Source organism: Thermobia domestica, chromosome 8, assembly GCF_964235325.1.
Source record: "Thermobia domestica chromosome 8, izTheDome1.hap1.1, whole genome shotgun sequence".
Classification (NCBI taxonomy): domain Eukaryota; kingdom Metazoa; phylum Arthropoda; class Insecta; order Zygentoma; family Lepismatidae; genus Thermobia; species Thermobia domestica.
Window position 1 is genome coordinate 169,683,375 of NC_137461.1, and position 20,365 is coordinate 169,703,739.

The 20,365-nt window shown below is 36.7% G+C and overlaps 1 protein-coding gene across 1 annotated transcript in view; it reads left to right on the forward strand.

Moving 5' to 3' along the window:
- Positions 1-20,365, forward strand: part of LOC145693347 (integral membrane protein 2B) — a 284,481-nt gene that overhangs the window by 66,250 nt on the left and 197,866 nt on the right. The gene's annotated exons all lie outside the window — the stretch shown is intronic.

A 20,365-nucleotide genomic window follows, 5' to 3' on the forward strand; every position in this document is an offset into this window, starting at 1 on the left:
TGCACAACAAGCAAGTGCAGCGTGGAAGAAAAACGACACTAGTGATACTAAATGATAAGAAAATCTGTAATTACGTCTCCTGTAGGTCGCGTTGTATTGATTACCAGTGCTATTAACACCCCGTGGTCACTGGCGGATTTACAGGGAGGGAGCTTTTGAACTGAAGCATCCCTTTAAAATTCTTGTGTATCTAACAAAAACGAAGTTAAATGTTAGTCTTTCATATGTTCATAAACTGCAAACTCCCCCAAAATTCCAGGAAAAGATTAGTGTCAAATCTCGCATCCAGAGATAATTGGGTTTCTGTTTAGTGTTAAGTACGGTAAGTGTGATATGGAAGACAAATGATATTATTGATATTCAATGGAAGAAAGAAACTAATTATGCCCCCATTCGACGCGTGGCATTGATTTGTACTCCTATTAATAACCCCATGGTGTAGTGATGAGTTATGAGCGATGATGTTGATATGGGGTTCTGCCCAAAGGCAGGTCTTTGGCGTGAAGGTTCCTGGCAAGGGAATCCATGGTGACTAATACTGTATGAGATGATGATGACGTTCTAAGGATGGGACCTACAGGTTAACATGGGATCTGACTCACGTGTCTTCACCGGAAATCGAACCCGGGACCCCTTGATCACAAGGCAAAGAGGTTAGGAAAAAAAACATCGGATCAGCATCAATTCACTTCTAGCATATAGTGGCACCCAAACCCGTATCATTAAAACACATATAGCCTTGAGAAGCACCTGGAGAAGTAATTACAGTATTTCTTATCATTTAGCATCACTAGTTTCGTTTTTCTCCCACACTGCACTTACTTGGCGTTGTAGAGCGCCACAATTAATTGGAACTAATTTTATTTTGTACACTAATCGCTTCTGCATGTTTCCAAATATATTTCTACCAAGTTTCGTTGCATTCTGTCAAGTGCTTACGTCTCCAGAGTTCTCTGAACAGCGATACTTATTTTATGATAGCCTGGTATATAGAAAATTTGTCGCAAGGTATATGTATTAGCATCCCTTTAAAATTCTTGTGTATCTAACAAAAACGAAGTTAAATGTTAGTCTTTCATATGTTCATAAACTGCAAACTCCCCCAACAGGTATTCATAAACTGTAAACAGGTATATGTTTACATACAAAATTTTGTACATGAAGTTTATATAACAATCTATATTAGAATATTAAATAATAGTAATTATATGTTTCAGTGCATGAGTATTAGTGAAATTTGCCTAATGCTCCCTCTTTTAAGAAGTAATTTGATTAAAATTAACAAAATTTCACCAGGTCAAAGAGCACATTAAGAACTCAGTTTCGTTCAAGAGCCGTATTTGTTGCAACAGAAAATCATGATGGAAGATGCGTTTGCACAACCACGAAGAAACGACTAAAAAGCACATAAAGGAAATGAGTGCAGACTATTAATTTTCAAGAATAATTACAACAGTTTTATTTTCGAATGTCTCTTTTTTAAATATTCACAATGTTGAAATTTCTGAACTTACATTTTTCACGCGTTCAAAAAAAAAAAAAAAAAAAAAAAAAAATCCATTGCCAGTAAAATTAACCTAACACAAAGGTATAACGTTTCTTTTCCCGGAATGAGTAAAATCTCAAAACGGCTCAAAGAAAGAAAGAAGAAAAAAATATTTTAAATACGCAACGGTATTTGACTGCCAATATCAGGTTCTTGCTAAAGTAGCAGACCAACGATGAGATTTGTTATTCAATCTAGTACACGTTCGACACTAGTTTACATTATATATTATTACGTATATATATATATATATATATATATATATATATATATATATATATATATATATATATATATATAACTTTAGTAGAACTTTCTCAACTCAAATCATAAATTCAACTTGGAATGAATATTTATTGTTTCAGATCTAGAATCCAATTACAATTCAGAAATCAAAAATTTTAAGAGCAAAATAAATGTTAATGTTCTTCCAAATAAAATGTAATGATAGCTAAAATTTAAATGTTAAGCCTTGTCATTACAATATTCAGTTTTACATTTCATCATTCAATATCTTACGGTAAACACATTATTATTGTAGTTCTTATTTATACTATCAATAAACTTTACGTTGATATATTATCTGACTTTGATATATATTTCCAAAAACTAATCATATTTACTGCATTTATTTAAGGTATGTCTCTCAATAGCTTTCCGGTACAAGAATTAAAGAGAAAAAAAAAACTAACAGGATAGATTTAAATTTTCAGAAGGTGATACACATAACTAACTAACTAACTAACTCTATGGCCTATGGAACCCGGAGGTTCAATGCCGCGTTCACAAAAGCTCTCCACTGACTTCTATTCTTAGCTAACTGCATCCAGTTTCTACTTTTTATTCCAATCTCTGCGAGATCCATTTTAATATTGTCCTCCCATCTGCGCCTAGGTCTTCCTAGAGGTCGTTTTCCGATTGGTCTTCCAGTCAAGACTTTGAAAGCGTTTCTACTTTCTTCCATTCTAGCTACATGACCCGCCCACCTAAGCCTCCTAGACTTCACGACCCTAACAATGTTGGGTAAACCATATAAATTATGTAGTTCCTCGTTATGAAGTTTCCGCCATTCCCCGTTCCTCTTGGGTCCGAATATTCGTCTCAGGATCTTGTTCTCAAATACTTTGTCTATTTTCTTCCCTCAGAGTAAGTGACCATGTTTCGCAGCCATACAAAACAACAGGCATGATTATTGTTTTGTATATTTTAAGCTTCAAATTCCTCGACAGAATTCGCGACGACAAGAGATTTTGAACCGAATAGTAACACGAATTCCCTGCTTTTAGTCGACATTTAATTTCTTCGTGAATATGATTTTCCTCTGTTAATATTGATCCTAGATATTTGAAACTATCCACTTTATCAAAAGTATTATTTAATATTTTAACGCATCCATAATTTGCTGTATTACGGTCCCGACGCACTTCCATGTATTTAGTTTTCTCTGCATTTACTTCTAAACCCATGTCCCCGCAAGCGTTTAATAAGATCTATGCATTTCTTTCTATTGTTCTCCTATCATCACCTATTAAATTTACATCATCAGCATATGCCATAACCTGGTGAATACCGTTCAACTGTAGGCCCTGGTTGCTATCTTTGATTTTCCTTATAGTGTATTCCAGAACGTTAAATAATAATGGCGACAATGCATCTCCTTGTTTCAGGCCATTTTCGACGTGAAAGCTCGTGGACAAAAATTTTCCTACCCGAACTTTACTTTGGGATTCATTTAAACATATCTTAATTAATCTAATTAGCTTTGTCGGTATTCCAAGTTCTGTAAGAACGTTGTATAATGTTTCTCTCCTAACCGAGTCGTACGCCTTTCTAAAATCAATAAATAGCTGATGTACCGGGGTATTGTATTCCCACTTTCTTTCGAGTATTTGGCGAATGGTAAATATTTGGTCGATAGTTGATCGATTCCGTCTAAATCCGCATTGATAATCTCCAATAATTTCATCTGCGTATGGGGTCAGTCTTGCTAATAGAATATTTGAAAGGATTTTATAGAATGTTGACAGAAGAGAAATGCCTCGATAATTATTACATCCTGTTTTGTCGCCTTTCTTGTGAATTGGAACAATGATTGAGTCTTTCCACTCTTGTGGCAATTCTTCCTTGTTCCAGATAAGGAGAATGAGTTTGTGTATCTTGTTTCACAATTTTTCGCCTCCAGCTAAAATTAACTCAGCCGGAATTTCATCTACACCCGGTGATTTGTGTTTCTTTTATTTCTTTATAGCAGTTTCTACTTCTATTCGGTTGGGTTCTGGAATATACGGTTCTGCGGTGTGTATCTCCTTTTCTCCACGCACACTAGTTTTCGATTGCGTGTTAAGCAAATCGTCGAAGAAATCTTTCCATCTATTTAAGATGCTATCCGTGTCAGTGAGAACTGTACCGTCAGATTTCTTTAATATATAAGCACGAGGTTGATAGCCTTTCTTAAATTCGTTGATTCCCTTATACATGTGCTGGATGTTTTTATTTTTACTATTATCTTCAAGTTTCTTAATTTTAGCTTTCAGAAAATCGCGTTTCTTTGTTCTAAAAGTTTTGGATGTTTCTCGCTTGATATCTGCGAAATTTTGTGTAGTTATTTCATTCGGAGTTTGTAGCCAGCGTAATTTTGCCTGTTTTCTCTTCTCTACTAGTTTTATGCATTCCTGGTTGAACCATGGTTTGTTCCTACGTATTTCCGCGTGTCCCAATTTTTCTTTTGCTGAAATTTTAATGCTATCTCTAATTTCAATCCAGGTATCCTCAACACTAATGCACTCCGAATCTTCTAAAGCCGAGAATCAATTCGAAACTTCAATCTGGTATTTCTCTCTTACCTGGCTCTCTTCTAATTTCTTTAAATTGAATCTCTTCGTTTTCGGACAATGAATACTACCTTTATTCAACGATAACCTCTTTCGTATTATCGCTGCTACCAGGTAGTGGTCAGTGTCACAATCAGCCCCTCTAAACGACCGGACATCAATTATGCTAGATTGCCTTCTTCCATCTACTAAAACGTGATCAATTTGATTATGTGTTTTCCCGTCTGGTGATGTCCAAGTGTATTTATGAACGTCGCGATGTGGAAATTTTGTACTCTTCACGATTAGGTTTTTGGATGTTGCAAAGTTCAGGAGTCTAACACCGTTGTCATTACTTTCCTTATGCAGACTTTCGTTCCCTATAATCGGTTTGAAAATATCCTCTCGTCCTACCTTCGCATTGAAATCCCCTAGTAGAATTTTCATATGGTATCGCGGGAGTTGGTCAAATATCCGTTCCACTTCTTCGTAAAAACTGTCTTTTATATCGTCATCCTGGTCTTCAGTTGGGGCATGTACATTTAAAACAATAATATCACACCACCGTCCCTTAAGAGTAATAAAAGAAAGTCTGTAAGTGACAAATTCAACCCGTTTAATTGCTGGTAATATACGTTTATGAACGAAAAACTCTGTTCCTAACTGGTTATTTTTATTTCCTTCCCCGTAAAAGAACGTAAAATTTCCGGAATTCTCAGATCCATTTCCTTCCCACCTAACTTCCTGAACTCCTACTACGTCCATCCTGTATTTCTCCAACTCACTCGTTACGGATTTTAACGCGCCTGCCCTATAAAGACTCCTAATTATTCCATGTTCCAAATCTCATGACAATTTTCTTTTGCTGAGGTCGTGCCAAGTTATCAGTCCTTGTCCGAGGCTTTTGTGAATATTTCTGAACAAGTGCTTTTTTTTTTTACAGGATGAGGTTGTTAGCCCTACCCAAACCCCCAAGCTGGAGGACCACTCCTAGTCGTCTGTCCGCGACTGCTTATTCAGTATATTCGCAGCTAACCTCTATATCTAGGGGCCTTCTCCTCGATCCGCAACCTGAGGACGCGCCATGCCGTGGTGATACACATACACATTATAAATAGCCTTCTTCGGAAGGTCAAACAAAGTTACTCTTCACATCCACATTATAGGTATCCTTCTTTGGAAGGTCAAACAAAGTTACTCTTCACTAATATATACATATCTATATCTATACGGATGATCGTCGTCATACTTTTGGACTGATCCATCAATATTATTTTTAAGAACTAGAGAAAGCAACATAGGAAAAGAAAGAATTCAACGTTCCGAAGAATACAACCTAATCACTCCTGTCACTTTTATTTATATGTCCCAAAAACATACTGCTACATTATTATTTCATTTTTATTTTAAGTTTACATCGGTAGCGTGTACTAAACTTGGCCTACATATTTAGCCACTGAACAATACTTTTGCTATAATAACTACTACTACTAATGACAAATGGATTATATACAAATGATATACATGACTAAAAAAAAAAAAATACGCTATGTGACAGTTTTTTTTTAATTATATAACACTCCTTGTTATAGCCTAAATATAATATATTTCTGATGGACCAACATAGTAAGAACAAAATATCAATTGTATGCACTACATAACGAAGAGTGACAAGTTGACCTAACCTTCCCATCATATACTTCGATAAATTAAGTATGAATTATCTATCTCTGTAAAAATTTGTACCGGAAGCATTTTCCGAACCTTTGCTAAAGTAGCAAAATTTGGTTTATTCTCAAAATTATACTGAAGTGAGTATATTATAATCAACACATTGGTTTGTACTAGTGTCAGCGGAAACCCCCATGGCGAAGCTACAAGATGCGTGACGCAACTCAAGATTCTATTCGCACATGTCAGTCATGATATTCACTAGTTACTGATATCCACAAATTTTAAACAGTTAATACTGATTAAGGGTTTGAAGTTTATCCAAATTACACTGCCAATCGAGTCATTACCAGTTTAAATGGTTCAGCGGAAAATTAAGGAAAACTCGGTTTACCTTATTCTTTATATGCTGTCTACATCGCCCACACTTATCTGGTTACCGCCTCTACATCACGGACGGAGAGAAGATATCCAGCCTGGTACGGATGTTGTCTACAGCGATTAAATCACCTGTCCCAACATCTTCGTTGAGGACATGAATGATCTTTTCCTGTGACGCGCCTAATGAGGTTTAATTATCAAATTTTGATTTCAGAGCCTCCAATTTCTGTTCACTAAATGTAGGTTGTGCCTAATTAGTTGAATTTTGCGACCTTTTATCGAATACAGCAATTTGTGCTGAAAAGTTTAGAAGGTTTTTGTGGAGGCCCTGAATGCGTCACATCATCTACACACTATGTAGGAAGATAACTCATCATTCAATACCTGGCAAACACAAACCCCAGGCTAAACACTATTTACCATATCGTAAACTGGAAATTTTATCATAATTACCTACTTTAAACTTAAAGACCTAACTAATTATTAACAAATATGAATATTCAACTATCTTTAATATTTCTCAAACTAAGAAACAAAATAATTTTAATTCTCACTCACTTTTGTCTTCCTTTCCGGATAACGTTCACGAATCACAATCGACTATTTCGCGGACTAAGTCGCCATCTTGGCAACTTCCAACTTAAAATGCGACAAATGAGAAACGAAATATGACGCTAGTATATTGCAACGAACTATGCTATAACGCAATCGATTGGAAGTGAACATATCCACTGAATTTATGGGTAAGTACCATGTATAATGAGTGTATAAATATGTAATTAAACACGAATAAATAATAGTTTTATGCAGAAATTATAATTATAGCATCAGACGTGATTATCGGTAATAACGCGTGCTTGCTGAAGCTAATATGATATCTAAAAGAATTTTGCATATGTTTAATGTATTTAACCACATTTCTAGTTATCTTTAAATGGAACGTAGGCCTACCACAAAATACGGTACGGTGCAGTTAGTTATACAATAAACTCAATGGATTTTCATTCTGGTATTATCATGTTATAAGCGAACATTAAACTAACATTTCATTTAAACACGAACAATGCAAGTCAAATCACTGAACATCAACTATTTTACAACACACTATTTTACAACACGGGGACCATTCAAAACAAACAACGAAAAATAATAATATAATAACAATAGCAATGTACACGTTACCAGTAAACGGTACGTTACAAAGGTTTTTGTTATTTTTCTGGAAAGAAACCGGAGAAAACGGTTTTTTACCAACAGGTTCAAAATTCCCGGAAATTTTACAACACTACTCACGACAGGACGCAAAAATGTGCCACTCCGCTCTAAGACCAAAATCGTCTTTGTGATTACACAAATTGATGATGATCCTATTCTTATAGTCCAACCGTGAAGTATATGATGTGTGTCATTGACCGAGACACGTGCCTTAACATCTTCAATCAGATGGCATTGGAAAGTGTGGACCACTGTGGAGATATGCTCTTAATAATCACTGATAAAACACAGACTTCTACCTTTTACATAATCCCCGTCACTTAGTTCATAAGAGTAAATAAATGGGTGAAGCGTTGCCTGTTTGTTCACCCAATGAAAACTTTCAATCTCGTGTTTAATGACACATGAGAAGTTTCCTGAAAAGTCAAGTAAAAGAATGCATTCATAGTGTGACCTCCCCTTTTTTTTTCTCCTGTAAGAAAACTAGATTACTTCGGACACATAGTGGTGTGACTTGAGATTTCTGAGTTTTACTGCAAGTTTCTCCCAAAAAACTCTTCCTCTTGGTTTCACTAGGGTGATCATCTCAGCACGATCTATTTATTACGCGTTGCTTGTAAATAATATTCAGGAATGTTGTCTGTGAACTCTTCGTGAAACAGTAGTTGAAGTAGATTTTCAGGATCTAGGCACTATATGCAGTTGCCCATCATACATTGTGTGACCACATGTCAACATTTTAAGTTAAGTCTTTATAGTCCATATTTAACTTGGTTCTATCGATCATTTAATTTCACATTCTGGTGATATATGCATACACATACAAAATGTGTTGCTGACGTACCAGCAAATACACACCACTTATGTTTACAAAATTAATCTTAATTTTACAATCTGGGTTTGTCTTTTGAAACTTTAACTACTAGTTCATGCTACCAAGTAGTAACTGCTTCTGCTTCTGAATTTGAATTTGAATATCATTAATTGGCACAGACACAGTCTTTGCCAGGAAGGAGCCTGCGGTTTCCTTCACTTTTATAAAAATCTATAACCTTTTTCACAGTACCTTCATCAATAGTTTTACCACTTCGCCTGTTACATACAACTGTCAGTAAGTATTCCTTGCTTTTCCGTTAGTTCTCTAGCCAGTTTAACTAAACGTTCTGAAACATTAAATTCAGTACTCACCATTTGTCTTGGCGACGATTCGGGTAGTAAGCTTATTTTCACTCGTTCTTCTTTCGCAGCAACAGGATATTTCTGTGTCAGTTTTTCGATCAGAACTTTATATTCTTCACCCAGTGACACTGAATGCTTGTTTTCTGTCCGTGATTTATCAGCAACTGAACTGTCAAAGACAACTTCAAGCTTTCTCTGCAAGTCTGAAACAAGTTATGGAACAAGTAGATAGAAGGGGAAGTTCTATAATGCATTAGTAGTGAAGCCACGAGACGAGAAAATTATAATTTTCGAGACGATATGTAATATGAAAATTGATTATAAATTTCTTTACATTACTGCCTTTAAGAAATAGAATTCACTGGAAAGCATTCTTTATACATAAAAGAGCATACAGAAAATAGTTATGAAATCTTTTCAAACAAAAATAAAGAACAGTGATAGAGGTGGAAACATGACATTTTTTCTCACTTTGATGTCGTGATGAGTTTTAAACATGTGTAGTAGTTTTTCTCATATACAAAAAGGAGGTAAATAAACAATTATAAGAGTAAAAAATAAATAAATTAAAAAGTCCGTGCAAGAGGCTCTAACCGCCTTCAACTGCATGTATTGATTGATTTTACATCCTCGCTCTAACATACTGCACTACCGATCTCTTACATACTATACGTCTGTTCTACTTCAAGACATGATTTTCATTTATGATCGTGTTCCAGTTCACCCCTTTTGATAGATAATTTTCACTATTTGCTTTATTTATATTGAGTCTGCAGATATAAGAAATGTTAGAAATATTTGATTAAATACTTTGTTTGTGGATATGAATCCACATTGTTCTGTCACCGACGTGATCTCAGTTCGACGTTGAACTACAGAATTTTCTCCCGGCCCCTGGAATATCATTTCCAACAGTGTTGGTAACTTCGGCCTAATTAAGGTATTTTTGCTTCTAATTTCTTTATTTTAAAGTCATATTGAACACAGACATTAAAAATGTGTTTGACGTTAACCTTTGTGCTGTGGAAACCTGCTAAAATTTCGAGCATATAAAGCAAACTGCGATTTTTTAAAAACGTCAGATTAAATAGACGGGTCAGTTATTTTGCGCGTACCTGCACATTTGTTTTGATTGCTTCTTAACAGAATAAAACTTTTTTTTTTTGTATGTTGACCCCCTCTGAGAGTTATAAATTTGTCGCCTGTTGATTTATTATGTCTATACAATAAACTATCGGTTATCCGTACTTCTGCCTATGCTTATTTGTATATATAACTTTGTGGTAATAATAAAGGTACTCATAGTCAAATCTGGAACTCCTAATTTTTAGTATATAATATCATGCAGACCTGTTATGCGGAGGAATAGTATATCTTTATCAGGTCCCCCACCAGATATATATATATATATATATATATATATATATATATACCTGTGAAGCAGGGTGGAAAAAAATCATGATTTTTTAAAAAAAATCATGATTTTTTAAAAAAAATCATTTTTGGTGATTTTTTTGATTTAAATCGATTTTTTTGATTTAAATCAAATCTTTCTCCTCGTATAATACAAGTCGCGAACTGAAGAAAAAGCATTAGGAATTAGTATTAAATGCTAATTTTGCCATTTAAGTGAAAGAATTGAGGTTGAATTTTGAATTATCCCCAATCGTTAACCTATATCAATCCCAAACAATGTTTCTTAACCCTTTTAAGTCATGACTCTTTTTAAAGATAACTTATAGATTTCAGTCAATCAGCTACAGCATCATCCCTATTTATCCTAGGATAATGGTACATACATCACTCTCTTTAGAATAGAACAGCTTTTGAAACGGTAACATTCATATTTCCCTATCATGTCCCTGAAGCGGGAAATTTTGAGAGCTATCGGCATTTTTTAAAAAAAATTGATCTTCTCTGGATTCCTCTGTGTTAACGTACAGATCTCAAAATCAACTGGAAAATACTAAGGGGTGTACTAAATGTGTACAAAATTTCAAGCTTCTATCTTGATTAGTAACGATGAGGAAACTATTTAACAATCAGCTAAGAACCATAGATGGCCATTTTCCATTGGGCTCGCTCGCGCTCGCGCTCACTTCTCTCAACTGAGCTCGCACTCACTCGCGCTCGCGCTCACTTCTCCTAACTGGGCTCGCACTCACTCGGGCTCGCGCTCATCTCTCTGGACTGGGCTCGCGCTCACTCGCGCTCGCGCTCACTTCTCCTAACTGGGCTCGCACTCACTCGGGCTCGCGCTCATCTCTCTGGACTGGGCTCGCACTCACTCGGGCTCGCGCTCACTTCTCCTAACTGGGCTTGCGCTCACTTGCGCTCGCGATCACTTCTCCCAACTGGGCTCGCGCTCACTCGGGCTCGCGATCACTTCTCCCAACTGGGCTCGCGCTCATTCGCACTCGCGCTCATTTCTCTTAATTGGGCTCGCGCTCACTCGCGCTCGCGATCACTTCCCTCAACTGGGCTCGCGCTCACTCGGGCTCGCACTTACTTCTCTCGATTGGGTTCGCGCTCACTGGGGCTCGCGCTCACTAATCTCAAGTGGGCTCGCGCTCACTCGGGCTCGCGCTCAATTATTGAGCCCGAGCCCGGTTGAGCGTGAGTGACGAGCTCACGAGCGTCGGGCTCGCGAGTTTGGACACCTATGATACAGACACGGACAATGAGACGGAGAACCAGTCGTATTAACAAATGCTGAAACAAATCTTCAATTATGCGCTTATTCACCTAAAAATCACCTTCACTAACATGTCTGCTCACTAGGAGCGAATCCCCAGCGTGTACGTTAACATATACTTACGAGAGAATACCTATAACGACGAATGATGTACTCAGATTTTTAGTACAGTTTCAAAAGTTCATTTCCGTAAGCTGTAAAGGCAGTAATTGCTATGCTATCACAAATTAATTGCAACTTTTGAGTTGCATACACACAAACTACTAGGGAATGAAGAGCATGTACTAACAAAGAATACACTGGAAAATGAAATAACATGTTATAACAAAAATTAAAATAAGATGATAATCGATACAAATGTAGAGGATGAATATGGCATGTCCGAACTTCGCCAAGTATGGTGGAAGAAGCTATTTGTTTACTTCTTCTTGACCAACCGCTAAGAACATTTATAAATCCATATGTGGCTTTTTTATACGCAATTAGTACATTCAAATTCACGAACGATGACGAACTGAAGGGTACGAAGGTACAGTTGCAAGTAACAACCATAGTCATAATAATATAGTTCAACTAAACAACGTTGAAAATAGTGGACAATCAGGTTTAAGTAGAAATGACCAAAACTGAATAGTTTAGCATCGATCATTCCGAAGAAATTTGGAGTTATACTGAGCATAGTTTGGGGGAGAAGCGAGCATCCCCGGTGGATATACTTCAGCTGACTTCTTTGGGGGGGAAGAAAATGTGATTGAGGGGGAAATTCCCCTCATCTCTCCCGGTAATTTGCACCCTACATATATATATAGATAGATAGATAGATAGATAGATAGATAATTGGCTTGGGGCAATATAGTGCTAAGCCGCATTTGTAAAAACAAAATCTACCCGTTGCTGTTGACAAATTTGCAAAAATTGAGATTAGATGGCAGTAAATATCGTAAATGGTGTTCTTGCCTTCATTAATTTGTATTGTAGTGCAGCGATAAATTTCGTTGCACAATACGTATAAATGTGGCTTAAAGTTATATTACTCCAAGCCCTTCATATACATACGAGGGTCACTACGAAAGTTTTGAGATGTCAAATAACTTACATACTTAAAATTAATTTGACACTTACATGTTCTCAAAGTATTCACCAATACACTGTACACACTTTTGTATCCTCGAAAACCACTCATGGAAGCAGAGTTGCCAGTCTTTTTCTTCAAGTGTTGAAAGTTCATTTTCGTAAGCCACTACAGCTTCTTCAGGGCTGCAAAATCTCTTCCCATGCATGCGATCTTTGATCCTGGGGAACAGAAAAAAATCACACGGGGCCAGGTCAGGGTTATACGGCTGATGAGTCATGTTTGACCTCCGTAGATTCTAAAAACTGAATTCTGATGTTGGCCGTGTGTGCGGACGCTTTGGCATGATGAAGCAGGATCCCACGCAATCCAGTTCTTGAACGCAGTTCCCGAAGCTTCTGGAACACGTTTGTTAGGGAAACAGTGGTGTACCACTGAGCAAAAACAGTCCTTTGTTCTTCAAGTGGAACAGTTGCAACATGGCGAGATTTGGAGAAGAAAGTTGCGACCATCTTTTTCCCCACACTTCGCGGTCACTTCACTTTCGTGGGTGAATTTTCGTCTGGAAAGATCCATTTATTTTCACGCTCAAATTGTTAGATCCAAGTCTCATCACCAGTAACAATGTCAGAGACGCGTCGAGAATTGCCTCCATCAAATCTTGCAAGCATTTCTTCACATCATTCCACACGCATGCGCTTCTGCTGTTCAGTCAAAGTGTGAGGCACCCAACGAGATGAAACCTTCGTGAGCCGAAGATGATCATGAAGAATTTTTGTTACTGCTGGCAATTCAATGTTCACTGTAGATTCAATGTCCTTGAAAGTTGTTCGAGGATTTTCTCGAATCATTTGTTCCACAGCGGCAATGTTTTCATCTGACACAGCGGATGCCGGACGTCCAGCTCTCCCTTCATCTTTAAGCGATGTCCCGCCTCTTCTGAATTTCTCAAACCACGGAAAAAATGTAGCACGGGAAGGAGCAAGATCCCCAAATGTCCCCTGCATACGGCCAAGGCTTTATGTCTCGTTCAAACCACTTTTGAAATCGTAAAGGATCATTGCCCGAAAATGTTCCCTTTCGAGCTCCATTCTAGACAGCCGAGTACTGCTCACATCAACAAACAATTGAAGGCGATACGGCCACGCCGATAAGCGAGGCGAGTTGAAACTTGCTTCGCTTCTTCGCTCGGGATACCACTACCGAACGTAATTGTTGGAATTCAAATGCTGTGACACAACAATGCATATCTCAAAACTTTCGTAGTGACCCTCGTATATATGCAAGTTAGATGGAAACCTGGGGCCCGTAAAATAGTGTTTCTAATCGAGTCCCACGTCTTGTAATTCCATTAGGTTATCTTTTCTCTCTCACTTGAAGAAAGAAAACTAATTTTTTAACGGTGACTTCCCTCCGGAGCAGCCTCTACTTTTAATTATGTGTTTGCTGTTTGAAGGCATATTGTCCTGTTACAATACAGTAAATATGAACATTTCTTAATTTAAGTCAAATTTAAGAGTATTAAAACTGAATTTTTGAAATTGTGCGTTGATTATAGCCTGTAATTTGTTAAAACAAAACACCTATCAAAGAAAATTACAAGTTAATGAAAGGTCAAGCAAGATGTTTGTGAATATGATAAGCATAATATCACTTTGAGTCAAGAAGTTATATATGATAAGCATAATGATAATGATAATGATAAGCATAATGTGGTTCTAGTTTTCGATTCATCTTTACATTTCTTTAAGTATATAAATGCCAGTTTTTAAATCGCATAACATAACGGAAAAAATAGTAGCTACATTATATAAAATGAGGTAATTTTACGAACTGCGTTAAAACAGGAAATACAATTATGTTAAAATATTGAGGTAGTTTGGAATCTCTTGCCTGTCAGATGTCAATTAACAGATTAATAATTTCCTTCTATAACAAGCAAGACTTTATTTTACATGAATTAAAGACCAAAATATAAATTCAGATTATGCTCTTTCGCAGGAGACCAATCCGACAAGCTTGGAGCCTTATATAAATGACAGCGTTTTGGTACTGATGAAAAATACAACTTACGGTATAAATGTTAATTTTCGACCCATGTTGTGTAGATGCTGGTCGATTACTCGACGAGATGCTGGTTGGTTGCTCAGATGATCCTTGGTCCTCTCCCTTACCTTTTTATATTGTATAAATTTCCTCAGTCAGACCCTGAGGTTCTCCATAACAGCCTTGTTTGTTCACTTAATTACTTTTTACGCTACGTGACTGCCGGAGAACCTCATTAGTCCACGATAAGTGTGACTGTTTATCCAAAATTCTTTTGTAACCTAATTTAAGTACACATACATTTTTTACATATAATTACTAGAAAACAATGCTAGTTATTTCACTAAACTTTTTTGATATATTCCTTTTTGCAATATGTTGAGCTTTTTTTTTTCTCAACTCATGTCATAGTTCCATTACAGTCCCCCACTGATGAGGAACTGTTCCTGAACATCACCGTAGTGTGTGTCATTCCTTTTTTTTCCTCAACTCATGTCATAGTTTCATTACACAACTGTGAGTTGAAAAAAAAAAAAAAAAAAAAACAGAAGTGACACACACTACGGTGATGTTCAGGAACAGTTCCTCATCAGTGGGGGACTGTATTGAAACTATGACATGAGTTGAAAAAAAAAAAGTTAGCTCAACATATTGCAAAACGGAATATATCAAAAAAGTTTAGTGAAATAACTAGCATTGTTTTCTAGTAATTATATGTAAAAAATGTATGTGTACTTAAATTAGGTTAGGGGGCCGCGGTGGCTCAGTGGTAGAGCGTTCACCTCTGGTGCTTGGGGTCCCGGGTTCGATCCCAGCCCCCGCCAAGTGAACTTTGTGGTGGACAAACACCGTGTGCGTGGGTTTTCTCGGGGTTCTCCCGTTTCCTTCCACTTTCTTCATTCCACCATTTCATTCATTACTCATCATCACCGTCTCCTTTAGCCTAACCGGCATAACCGTGGGACGTAAAACTTAAAGATTTCATTTTAAATTAGGTTACAAAAGAATTTTTGAATAAACAGTCACACTTATCGTGGACTAATGAGGTTCTCCGGCAGTCACGTAGCGTAAAAAGTAATTAAGTGAACAAACAAGGCTGTTATGGAGAACCTCAGGGTCTGACTGAGGGAATTTATACAATATAAAAAGGTAAGGGAGAGGACCAAGGATCATCTGAGCAACCAACCAGCATCTCGTCGAGTAATCGACCAGCATCTACACAACATGGGTCGAAAATTAACATTTATACCGTAAGTTGTATTTTTCATTAGTACCAAAACGCTGTCATTTATATAAGGCTCCAAGCTTGTCGAATTGGTCTCCTGCGAAAGAGCATAAATTGAATTTGTATTTGGTCTTTAATTCATGTAAAATAAAGTCTTGCTTGTTGTAGAAAAAAATTAGTAACCTGTTAATTGACATCTGACAGGCAAGAGATCCCTAACTACCTTACTATTTAAACAATTATGTCAATTGACGAAGCTATCGTAAAATTTAAAATGGTTTTTTTTTTTTTTTTTTAGCAATTAGTATATGATACCTCATTTGTCCGGAAGACGAGAATACATACCACTTAATCACATTAAATCAATATGAATATAAATGCCTGGTAACCCTTAGCTGTTTCGTTAGGTATGTGCTAAACTTCACTGTAATATGATCTGATAAATCCGTATGAAAATATTGTGACAAACAACAACAAAATCGAGTAGTGGCAAACTGAATGCTATCGTTTCAGAGTAGATTTCGAAAAAAAAAAAAAATAAATAAATAAATAAATAAAAAATAAAATAAAAAGACTTTAAAGGAAGGAAGTGTGTATGTATGTATGTATGTATGTATGTATGTATATACAGGGTATCCAATATACAATGCAACGCGGAGTTTGGGATAGTAGAACTTTTGAACCTGAAGTGATACACGAATAATGGTTATACCAAAATGAAGCCTTGTTCATGTATATACTTTTAAACTAGGAAGCATAGATTGAAGTACACTAGGAACCACACAGTGTTGCTACATGTAACCGAAGGTGTAAATCAATTTTTTTGCAAAATATGTTAATTGAATCATAACTTATACGTATGGATGTTCTGTCATTAATTTTCAGTTTGTTTAGTTGGAGTAGCTTGGAAAGTATGGAGCAGAAAAAAGAATTTTTCATTTCCACCGATAACTAATCGGATGAGGCCCCTGTAAGGGGTTACTAGGGAAATCGTATTTTTCATAAATTAACACACTGAATTGGCAACTGCTGATGTTTCAATGCATCAAAAGGTGTGTTAAGGATCTGTCTACGTTATTCAATTCCTGAAAACAATGAAAAACAAACTTTGAAATTATCATGATAAAACGTTTACTTACATGCACCCGGTAACACTGCTACTATCAGAAATGAGTTACCAGCTCTACAGCGGATGCTGGGAGTGTCCTCTGTTTTGATTCAAACACTGGTTCACACGTTTCACCAGGTTGGCAACAACTTTACGAAGATTAGAAGTGTTAATGTTCTCAATGGCACCGCGAATGTTCGTTTCCAGGTCTTGAATAGTTCGAGATTTGTTCTTGTATGCCTCTTGCTTTAAATAGCCCCATAGAAATGAATAGCAGTGTTGCCGGATGCATATAAGTAAAAACAAATTTCATTATAATTTCAAAGTTTGTTTTTCATTGTTTTCAGGAATTGCATAATGTAATTAGATCCTTAACACACCTTTTGATGCACTGAAACATCAGTAAAGTTGCCAATTCAGAGTGTTAATTTATGAAAACTACGATTTCCCTAGTTACCCCTTACAGAGGCCTCATCCGATTAGTTATCGGTGGAAATGAAAAATTCTTTTTTCTGCTCCATACTTTCCAAGCTACTCCAACTAAACAAACTGAAAATTAACGAAGAACATCCAAACATATGAGTTATGTGTCAATTTACATGTTTTGCAAAAAAAAAAAAAAAAAAAAAAAAACTTTGGTTACATCTGGCAACACTGTGTGGTTTCTAGTGTACTTCAATCGTTGCTTCCTAGTTTAAAAATATATGCATGAACAAAGCTTCACTTTGGTATAACCATTATTCGTGTATTACTTCAGGTTCAAAAGTTCTATCCCAAACTCCGGGTTGCATTGTATATTGGACACCCTGTATATTTCTCCTTCTGGTCTATTTAAGTGTCCCTTGCTTTCAAATTTTCTAAAATATAAATATAATATTGCTTCAGTTTTTTAAAAAATAAATATTAAAATTATATAGTGCAGTAATTAAATTTCGCGTAAAATACATTTAAAGATCTCAAGAAGAATTCAGTAAAATTAACTTGCTAAAACTGTCGTTTTTTTTTTGTTTTTTTTTTTAAAGAATAAATAAAATGTTTCGTAATATAAATAAGCTAAGAAAAAATTGTTACATGTATTTAACACTATTAAGAGCTACTCTTGTTTGTTGAGATTTAAAGAACCTACAATTAAAATAATACATATTTCGCTCGACTTTTCTATGAACGTAAGCTTCACATTAGTTGCTATATATAAATTTCTTACCTTGTAGGGTCAAGAAGTTTCCTTACTCTATGATCTATTAGAAAAAGAAAATGGCCATGGAATTTGCAAAACAAAAACAAATGCCAGCCTCAAACACCATTGATAATAAGTATGAAAAAATGGGATTTCCATTCCCAAAGATGTTTCGACAATGAGATCACAGGTCAGATGTCAAACATTCGTCGAGTGGATAAATATAATACACTTCAGATAGTACAAAATGCACTTTTCCTTCATTTTCGTTTGCATAGCGGTTAAAATCTTGCAGGTCGTTATAATCTGGACTTGGAATACATTTCTTATATTTTATTCCTGAAGCAAACACCTGTTTAATGTCGGTCTGCAACATAAGCTCAGCTATACACTACCGTATGTTTACGCGCGTAAACTAACGATGTGAGTTTATGCGCGTCATGCAGTTCATGCATTGTGCATGAATTTACGCATATAAGCTGAGGAAAGCAGTTGCAGAATGGATCGATCGAAAGCAAAGTTTTAAGGGTGGGTACTACCAATGTTATATTGTTGAGAAAAAGAATAAAGAAAAGATGCTAAAGAAATAGGTATGTTTGGACAAGGAATAGGATTTTAATATTAGACAAGGAAGGATAATCCAACTTTCACAGATTATATCCAATTTTTATTTAGATTGTGATGGCTCAGTAGTAGAAGGTTCATCTCTGGTGCGTGAGGTATCTGGTTCGATCGCAGCTCGTATCAAATGGGCAGGGGTGTAGCCAGCAGGTTTGTGTAGGGGGGTCCGTCGTTTTTGAGGGGGGGCAGCTACAATGTACAAAGCCAAAAAATGTGTTGCTGCTAGTGTTTTTGAGGCCTGAAAGAAAGGAAAATTTTGGTTTCCTTCTGGAAAACTAAAAACACTATTTTAGCTTCTTCTTCTTCTTCTTCTTCTTCTTCTTCTTATTATTATTATTATTATTATTATTATTATTATTATTATTATTATTATTATCCATAAATTATATTCAAGATAGTTTTTATTATGCTTTATCAAGAACTACTGTCCGGGACCAAACGCTATACTTTTGTGCATAACTATAAAGGTAACCAAGAAAGTTCTGTCCCTTTTCGTGGATGTCTGTGTTCAATTGGACCTCACACCGTGTGTTGAATGCGAGTGGAGATAAGGCGAAGGTCAATTGTTGGTGTGTATATCCAACCATACTACCTGGTTGTGGCAATTCAGATACACCGTAAAGACAGAAGGAACGGCTTGGGTACAAAACCTCGCGGCCCAAAACCTCGCGGGACAAAATCTCGCCGGGCCAAAACCCCGCCTGGACAAAACCTCGCCGCCCAAAACCTCGCCTGGCCAAAACCTCACCACTCAGAACCTCGCGGGCCAAAATCTCGCCGGGCCAAAACCTCGCCTTGCCATAACCTCGCGTCCCAAAATATCGCCATACCCAAAATCTCGCCTAACCAAAACCTGGTTGTAATGATCGCGCGACACAGAATCTCGCCTGGTCTAAATTAAGCGAGACGTAGTGTCGCCTGGGAAGAAATGTTGTCAGGATAAAACCTCTTCACGACGATTTCTTCAATGTAGAATGTTCTATCGCCAGATTTACAAAACTTATTAGGTTTTGAAACTCGACATTTTGTATAAATCTTCTTGCTCCACAAGGGCACTAGCTCCAGATAAGACAATATTTTGCGAAATGCATGCCCTAAGGAGGAATGGAATGGAATGCCTTGAATGAATTTTGCCGTTCTCCAGATCTAAAAAAAACTACTAAGCATAGAACCTTTACGTTTTGGTACAAATCTTCTCCTTGTACCATAAGAAGGTATGTTGCAAAATGCTCCTCGTAAGGGAGTGTTGAAGTTTGGATAATTCTTGAACGTTGGCTTGATCTCAGGACCCACGAGGTTTTGGCGGCGAGGTTTTGTCCACGCGATGTTTTGGGTGGCCCCGTGTCATTTTCCTGTTTCACTTTTTATTATGTTTATTTATCTCCAACCGTTTTCTGTTGGACTTCGCTTATCAAAATATTTCTAAAACTGGTTTACTGGTCCCAAAATCTAAAATTCAGAGTGGGGGTGGGGCGACTGCCCTCCTGCCCCACTGGCACCTCTGTCTAGCGGCTGCAATATGAAGCTATTCCACGCCCTTTCATATGGTTTTAGTTACATTTACTTCGGATTCTTGACTGCGAAGACATTAGGTTTTTAAATAAAATTAATTTGCTGAG